Source organism: Ictidomys tridecemlineatus, chromosome 3 (genome assembly GCF_052094955.1).
Source record: "Ictidomys tridecemlineatus isolate mIctTri1 chromosome 3, mIctTri1.hap1, whole genome shotgun sequence".
In the NCBI taxonomy this organism is placed as follows: domain Eukaryota; kingdom Metazoa; phylum Chordata; class Mammalia; order Rodentia; family Sciuridae; genus Ictidomys; species Ictidomys tridecemlineatus.
Window position 1 is genome coordinate 198,312,173 of NC_135479.1, and position 8,096 is coordinate 198,320,268.

General features: G+C 34.9%; 1 pseudogene; it reads left to right on the plus strand.

Annotated features, from left to right (window-relative positions):
* The first annotated feature begins 698 nt into the window (after nucleotides 1–698).
* LOC101959743 (protein HTATIP2 pseudogene) lies at nucleotides 699–7,766 on the plus strand (annotated as a pseudogene).
* The last annotated feature ends 330 nt before the right edge of the window (nucleotides 7,767–8,096 follow it).

Genomic DNA, 8,096 nt, shown 5'->3' on the forward strand with positions numbered 1-8,096 from the left:
GCAAATAAATTTCAATGACTACACCTGCAATAAAAGTATTGTTAAGGATCAAAGTGTGTAAAATATCATTGTTAATATTGAAGTAACTTGTATGGAATAGGATGAAGTATTCCTGTTCAGATATCCAAAACCTGCCTTGGAATTCTGTCTAAATATTACATGTTAAGTTCAATAATTCCTTTATTAATGATAAAAACCTGAGTATCCAAAAGTCTAACTCATTATTATAAATCAATGTAATCATCGTAGTCATTACAATAAATGAATTATTTCTTCAAGATTCACATTTCCCAAGATCCTGTGAAAACTGTAAAACAATGGAAAAAAAAACTGATCTATCATTTGGAAACATAGCACAAATAGGTGCTATGAACAATTCTTGCTTTGAATAAGGATGAAAAAAAAAAGAAATTAAAGAACGATATTTTATAAATCTCAGAAATTGTTACAAAAGTCATTACATCATACTCACTGAATTTTATTGTGTTTATCAGCTTTTTGTTGCTATGACTGAAATACCTTACAAGAACAACTTAAAGGGAACATGTTTATTTTGAACTTGAGGCAATGTAAGATATCCAACTGTGAGAGTATTGTAGAGAAAAGCATCTCAGTAGCAGAAAAAGAGAGATAGAGAGAAAAAAGGGAGGAGAGGATGTGTGTATGGGGAGACAGGTACAGTCTCAGTCAATACTCCAATGACGTACTTTCTCCAGCCATGCCACACCTTCCCTTAGTGATCACCAGTACTCCATTCAAATTATTAATTTGACAATGGTTTAATCCACTTAGAGCTCTCATAATCCAGTCTTTTCATCTCTGAGAAGTACCACATTTCCTAACACTTGAGCTTTTGGGGTGACATTCCTAGATCCAAACATAACATTACACCCTTGGCACGGAAATCCTGTGCCCATCTTACAATGCAAAATGAGCTCAGTCAGTCTCCAAGAGTCCCTGAAATCTTAACAGTTTCATCATTGCTCAAAAGTACCCGTATGATGTCTCCTCAGAGACAGGATGCAAACTCTCAGCAATGAGTCCATGTAAAAATAAAAAGCAAGTTACATGCTTGCGATATTCAATGGCACAGAGACAACATTCCCGTTCTAAAAGGAAGGAATGGAGCATGGAGAGAAGTGGTTGAAGCAAAGCAAGACTGAAATCCAGTTGGGCAAATATGTCCTGTAACTCCACATCTAGCATCCAGGGCATACAGGGGCTTAGGATTTAGGAAGTCTTGGCCCTTTAGCCTTACTGACTATATCCCACATGAGCCCTCATTCAGCCGGACTCTGCTCTCTGCCTCTTGCTTTTCTTGGCAGATGACTTCCACCAACCTGGTATCTCCTGATTCCTATGCCTTCAATCCAGCTCAGCTACTTGTAGCTACTTTGCTTCAGAATCCAGCAGACTCATTTATTATTTTGTCTGCATATTAATGTCATTTCATTGGCAGATCTTATATTGTCAAGAGTTTTAGAAATATTAACTTTTAAAAATTCAGAGCATTTAAAAATTTCATAGTAACATTTTAGGATTAGGAAACATATCTTTTGTTTGTTTGTTTGTTTTGGTTTTACAACTATGACAACTAATTTATAGTAAGCCACATATTAAACCTTGAACAGAACAGACTGCAAAAATATAAAAGAAAACAAAAAAGCTTAATTTTTATATGATATGTTCATTAAATAGTGTAGTAAATAATAGGAATCATCACCCTCATTCTGCTTTAACAATAACAATGACACCAATGTCCATATAAAAGTCTTCAGTGGTTTTCCTCAGAAAACTTCTGAGACCTTTTGACCACTGAGAAACAATTTAAATAGATTCAATTCTCATTTAAGAGTACAGTGTGGATCCTTTGAGTGAATTCCCCAGGGGCATTTTTCAGAATATAGTCAATTTGTTTTATTCTGTAATGATGTGTAAAAAGTAACAAAGTATGATCATACCTGCTATAATTTCAGCATTTCAGCAACCTTTGGAATTTAAGTAAAACTTGCTATTTGGCTGATTCTCATTAAGTGCTGTACTACGGGCCACCTAGTGTATCAATCAAATATATTGATGAGTCATGTAAAACTAATAAAAATAATTCCAGGATGGTAAAAAATTACCAGATCTCCCATCACTAGTTAATTTTAGCTTACTTCCTATACTGAGAATAATTTTAATACTATTTTTTACTATTTCTCATCAATTTTATTGGAGATTAATTTGTGTACAAAAATCTTTATTTAAACTGTGCAACTTAATAGACATTGATAACTTTATAGTTCTTGCAGCAAATACCTTACAGTCCTCTGTTTCAAATACCTTACATTTCTAATACCCTCCCTCCGTTAGTTCCTCATAGATTTATTACAACATCCCTCCCTCTACCTTATACCATGACAATGAATGACTGGCTTCTTATCATTATAAATTAGTTAACTTTTAAATGTATTACTTTATTTTGGCTTCTTTAATTCAGTGTGATGCTGAGATTCATCAATGTAATCAACTTCCCATGTAACATATACTGTTTTATTTGCTGGGAATTAATCTATTGGAGGACATAATATGTTGTATTCAACCATTTATTCATTAACAGACATTTAAAAATTTTCCAGTTATTGACAATCTTGAATTTTGGGGCTGCATATACTCTTGTACACATCTTTGTGTAGACCTGTTTTACTTACTCTAGATGAGTAACTAGGAGTGGAATGACCAAGGCATAAAGTAGAAACACCTTTAACTTATTTATAAAAATATCAAGACATTTAATGAGGTGGTTATACAACTTTGCATCTCTGGTGACATATGAGCATTACATTTAATCCAAGTCCTCACCAAATATTTGATCATGCTAGAAGTTACCCAGGATAATCTCATTTTAGTTTTAATTTACATGTTCCTTATTTTGATTTTTGCTGGGAAGCTTTTCATGTGCTTCATGGTTTGCAATACATTCATTTTATATAATGTCTTTGGTGATAATTTCCCATTTTATTCAGTTATTTCCATCCTAAAGTTGAGATGTTTACGGCCCTTATATATTTTGTCTATACGTCTTTTCTCAATTATATATGCTGAAAATATATCTTCCATTAGGTAGCTTTCATTTATGTTACATTTTGTGTTAGTATTGATTATGGTGTGAAATGAAGGTCAATGTCTTTTACATCTCACATAGATATATCTTACATGGATACTGAGCTGTTCAAACATTATTTAGAAAGATTTTCTTTTATCTTTAATTGAGTTGATACTTTGGTTGAAAATCAATTGACCATTATATGTGACTTTATCTTTGAATCATTTATTGTTTTCTACATATACATCATGCCTTAATTACTGAAACCATGGTTATAGTTTAAAATTTAAAATATTATTCTTTACTTTAAAAATTGCTCTAGGTAGCTTGATTGTCATTTTATATACAAATGGTGCTATTTTAATTGACTTTGCTTTAGACCTACAATCTACTCTTGCCTTTTTTAGAGTCAGCCATTTTAGTAATAAGTAATAATAAGTTTTCTGATCTTTGAACATAGTTTATCCCACCTTTCATTAGGTCACTCAACATTTTATTAGCAATATTGTACAGTTTTCAGTTTCAAGATCTTTCAGGCCCTTAGTAAAACATAAATCTAAATAAATATGTGTTGGCACTAATGTTAATATGCCTTTAAAATGTGACTCCATGTCAATATCTTAAAATGTTATGCCCACTTACTTTTACAATTCTTTTAGATTTACAATATGTGCAGTATAGAAAAGAATGCAGACTTATTAATTTGATGGTTAAATTCAATTATGAGGAGCCTCAGGTGTATGTGTATTGTCTTCAATTAAAAAATGATAATGATAGAAATAATTTGTTCATTTAATTGTGATGATGAACTTAGATTCCACATTATAGAAAAAATATTACTGTGTTTAATATCCTTATATGCAAATGAAACAAGGAGCCTTTTCTATATCACTTCCATAGAAGTTGGAAATGCACTTTTTTATTTCATTAAATGATTCCTATCACTGCCAGCATAGCACTCTCTCTCCTTCACATTCTGTATATACTATCTTTATAGCTGTTTGAAAAAAAAATAGATAACTATCCAACCGCAGAAATGCTCCCTTTGGCCTTTGATTCATAATACACTTTTCCAGCTTTGATCATTTCTGCTGAATATATTCATCTAAGCAAGTATTTTAAAATAATCTTACAAAATTGATTTTAATGCCAGTAGTTTATGAAACCAAGAAGTATAAAAGACAAATCATAGTACACATAATAGAAACTAAACCTTAGCCCTTTGAACCAATCGTTGATGGGGAAAATAACAAAGCATTTTCACTGCTTTTATAGATTGCTTCTTTTGAAGCAACAATGAATTGAACCATTAAAAAGTAAAATAGTCCATTGAACTAAAAAGTAAACAATGAATGGGAAAACCAATACCTAAGGAAAAAGCACGTTTTCCAATCTCTGCTTTTATGCCTGCTTTTGCATTTAATAAATGATGAAAAACTGAACTCTAAACATAAGTGCCACGAGGGTTACAACACTGATGCATTACACTGATGTGCATATCAGTAGAAGTCACAAAATATTGTTTTAAAAATAAAATACATGAGATAACAATTAACAATAATTAACAATAACAATAATAAAATACATGAGATAACAACAAGTGGGAGGACAATGAGAGAGAACAATCAACTCTATCATTATTATGTTATGCTAACCTGATTATGTAATTTCTTTTCTAATGAGACAATTTGTTTCTCTGCTATTCAATTTACTTGGCAAGGAAATGCTAAAATATGAGGAGACCACACATTTTTACAGTTTATCATTAATTTGAGTCTTTACTGGATCCTTCTTAGACTTCTTCAAACCCTGGTGTGTGCCTGTGTGTGTGTGTGTGTGTGTGTGTGTGTGTGTGTGTGTGTGAGAGAGAGAGAGAGAGAGAGAGAGAGAGAGAGAGAGCGCGAGCGAGCAAGGGCTAGATAATAAAGGTCCATGGCTGCTTCCGGGTCCCTACCACATTCAGGTCAGAAGCAAAGCGAATTCACAGGATCTGAAACCTCACACTCTGGGTTCCAGCTTCTGCTTCCTCTTGCTATCCATATCTTTTTTTTTTTAATCCTAATGCTTGTCTTGTAGTATTGAAGCTTTAGAATCAACATGACAGAAGACATGATCCTTACAGAGACTGCTTACTTGGTTCCCACAGTTGCCTTACTTCAGTCCTTAGAAATTTCTCATTGAACCCTTACAGAGATACTATACTTAACTAATTTTACCCCACAAATACACCAGGATGAATAAATGTATAGCATTTTTATGCAACTACTGAGTACAGTTTAAAACCTTTGGAATAATTACTTTATTATATATATGACTAATTAGTTGAAGAAAATGGAAGCATGTTTCCTTTTATTTTTCTTCTACACAGATATTTTACAATATCTAACAGTTTATATAAACTTTTACAGTATCTAACTCTATATGGTATGGCATAGATACGCATTTTAACCAATAAAATTAATTATTCCAAAGGTTAATAGTTGAATTAATTATTCAAAAGGTTAATAGTTTTACTTAATGGATTGATTGGAGCTTATTGACTAAAACTTGTAAGAATTAAACTTTGAATGGTTACAGAAAATATAGCTTTTCCTTCTCTTTTTAAAGAATGTGCTATCAATTTTGTTCATTCTGTTTCTCTAAAGGAGATAGCATTGTTTTGCTTTCATATTGAATTTGAAAGAGGCCCATTGAAAAACAAGATTAATTTGGACATGGTTTACTCTCAAGAAGTATTCAGACTTTAGTACCATTAAATCTTATCAAAACAGTTCCCTGTAGAAGGATAAACTCTGAAATTGAGCCAGAATTTTAAAAGTCTTTAGATTGGAGGAAACAGAAGAAAAGGAACCCACCCTCTAAGTGTCCCTTGGCTGAATCATATCTTCTCTTCTCTGTCCTAGTTTTACTAAGCTCTAAAAATAAGAGCCCGATAAGACGCATTGCTACAACTACCACCTTCTCTCCAGTACAACTAACTACCAGAGGTGGTTAGCGTCCACCCCAATTATTTAGCCTTAAATACCAGGTAGGTGTGGACTAGGACCTCTGGATTTCCAGGGCTGGCAGCGGTGCCGGCTTCTGCAGTGCTGAGGGTTATGGCAGCACTGATGGAGCCTTGCTCCTGGCACAGCATGAGGCCATTGAGCAGGGGGCTAGCTTCATTAAGGCCCGAGATGAGGTGCTGCAGAAGCTTCAGGAAGACTTCAAGATGCAGAATAAATTTGTCTTTATTCTGGGTGCCAGCAGGGAAACCAGCAGAGTGCTCTTAAAAGAAATCCTGGAACAGAACCTGTTTTCCAGGGTCACTCTGGCCTGAGGAAGCTCACTTTCAAGAAGGAAGCTTATAAAAGTTACATGCATACACTGCTGGTGGGACTGCAAATTGGTGCAGCCAATATGGAAAGTAGTATGGAGATTTCTTGGAAAAATTGGGAATGGAACCACCATTTGACCTAGCTATCCCACCCCTCAGCCTATAACCAAAGGACTTAAAAACAGCATACTTCAGATACACAGCCATATCAATGTTTATAGCAGCACAATTCACAATAGCTAAACGGTGGGACCAAACTTGATGCCCTTCAGTGGATGAATGGATTAAAAAAATGTGGCACCTATACACAATGGAATTTTACTCAGAAATAAAATAGAATAAAATCATGGCATTTGCAGGTAAATGGATGAAGTTAGAGAAGATAATGCTAAGTGAACTTAGCCAATCCCAAGAAACCAAATGCCAAATGTTTTCTTTGATATAAGAAGGCTGATTCATAGTGGGATAGGGAGAGGGAGCATGGGAGGAATAGAGGAACTCTAGGTAGGCAGAGGGGTTGGAGGGGAAGGAAGGCGGCATGGTGTTGTTAATGATGGTGGAATGTGATGATCATTATTATCCAAAGTTGAAGACATGAATCCCTGTGAATACACTATGTATACAACCAGAGATATGAAAAATTGTGCTCTCTCTATATAATAAGAATTGTAATCATTATGCTGTCATATATAAATTTAAAAAATAATTTTAAAAACAGGAAAATCAAGGGAATGAATCAAACATTTAATGCCTTTCCTGTAAGAACTCTGTCTCTGGGATATCAATAGTTGACAGGAAGTGTCTGTTTTCAGAGGGGTTCTAATTAATAAATGAAAAAGACATTAAAAAATATGCATCAAGAAGTGGTGGACTTTGAAAAACTGGAAGACTAAAGGTGTCTTACAAAGTCATGATGTTGGAATCTGTTGCCTGAATACCACCAGAAACAAAGCTGGGATGGAGGGATTTGTTTGTGTTGACTGAAATCTCATGCTGAAGTCTGCAGAGCTGGAAAAAGCTGAATGGTGCAAATATTTCAACTTGCTGTCCTCTAAAGGAACTGATAAGTCGAGCAATTTTTTATATTTACAAGTTAATTGAGAAGTAGAAGCCAGGGTTGGGGAATTAAAATTTGATCTCCACTCAGTATTTAGGCCTGGAGTTTTGTCATGTGGTAGGTAAGAATCTCACCCAGGTGAATGGTTAGAAATTCTTAGGCTCCTCACTAAAGTCTGGAGCCAGTGGACACTCGGTGTCTGTGGTGACTGTGGCTACACCAAGTGACTAGAAGATGGAACTTCTGGACAACAAGGCCATCCCTGACCCGGCCTGAGAAAAACTCATGGTGTCCTCAGGCCATGACCACACTGGAGAAACTTTTGACCGCACGCCTCACTAAATCTGTAATTTCAGGGCCTCAAAAGAATTTGTGTGCTTTACCTTTGTCGTTTAACTGTTCTTAGCCGCGTAGATCCAATCGGGACATGACTTTGCTCTGCATTGGTAGCTCAGGGCCTGGGTGTACATGTAGATCACTCAGGGAACTTGTGAGAAGTAGAGATTTATAGGCGCTGTTTCAAACCCGCTGAATCAGAACATGGGGGGAGTGGGCATAGGAATCTCCAGTTGGTTTTGCTTAAAATTCCTCTCATGGTTATTATGCCATGGATTGGGAGGCAGCTTTGAAACACT